The following is a 1,340-nucleotide window of genomic DNA, read 5'->3' as shown; positions in this document are numbered from 1 at the left end:
GGGGGGTTAGTATTTTCAGTTTAAGTAGCACTGCTCTAGGTGATATAATAAGGGCCCTATACAATGTTCGGCCCATTTTCTTAAGCTCCCTCATTGTTATCACCTTGTTTTACACCAGCTGACAATGCACCCCCGAAAATTATAAGTTGGGAACAAGAAATCTATAGTTTTGTGATCCCATATATCACTGAATAAACTTGTTGGTTGACAAATTTTGAAATGTTCCATACTAAATCATTTGACAGTTCGTATCACAACACAGTCCTCCTTGTCTACCCTCATCTCTAGCCATAGCTGTCCTCCATCCTCTTCTGTTCAGAGAGTGACCCCTCCTGTTCCCTTTATTACAAAGTTTCTATATTTTTTAATTCAGAGTTTGTGAGGCACCCCCACATTTTAGCACTTTAGGCAATCACCTAGTTTGTTTGGTGTTTTGGTGCCAGCCATGAGCTGTTTTAATAAAAGTTATGTAGCTAGAATAAAGAAGGCCTCCAGAGGGCTTCTGCTAGCAAAAGTGTTTGCCTGAAAACATATGGCTGTAAGAAGTGTGATGGTGTTTTATGGCAGATAAAAAGGAAAAAAGCTATGACCATTGGAAGTGAGAGGTATAGCAAGACTGGAAAAATGTGATTGAATAGTGGATGGGTATTTTGGATTTCTAGAATAACCAAGCTTCAGATTTCCCGGAGAGAGAGCCCCAATCGATTGTATTGATCCTAGTAGTCCAATGGTACTTATTTTATCAACACCAGGAGGAGAAAAGATAAAACCTGCCATTGCAGGTTTTGAACTCAGATCATAAAAATTACATAACTCAGTAGGATAAAGCATTTTGTTCGTCACTCTAGCGATTAGGCCAATCTATCACTTTTGTTGCGGTTGTAAATATTTACTAAGATGAAAGAGAAATCCAAACTAAACCGAGAGAGAAGTAGAGTGTGACGGTCAGTGAACACCGAATTGAGGAACAGTGCAAGGAGAACGATTTCTGTATGTAAAGAAAGCATGTGGAGTTGAATGGAGATATTGAAGAAGAAACTTGATGAAGACAAGGATAAAAAGAAAGCAAGATCTAGAAAAGTGGTGATATTTAATATCCAGAGTCATTAACTTTGTAACATATATTGTTAGTTTGTAGAAGGAAGAAAGAAAAACAAAAACGGAACAAATTGACAAGGGAAATAACTCTGCCACCCTTGATAACCAATTCTCGTGTTAATGGTTTAGTTTTGTTTTCCCATCATTATGGCCACGATCATTAGTATTACCATCATTGTCATCAAAGAAGTGACTGACAGAGTGTAACCAAAAAATCAAAAAGAAAGAACAACTTACAGTTT

Source organism: Octopus bimaculoides, chromosome 6 (genome assembly GCF_001194135.2).
Source record: "Octopus bimaculoides isolate UCB-OBI-ISO-001 chromosome 6, ASM119413v2, whole genome shotgun sequence".
NCBI classification, from domain to species: domain Eukaryota; kingdom Metazoa; phylum Mollusca; class Cephalopoda; order Octopoda; family Octopodidae; genus Octopus; species Octopus bimaculoides.
Note: the sequence above shows the minus strand (reverse complement) of the source record.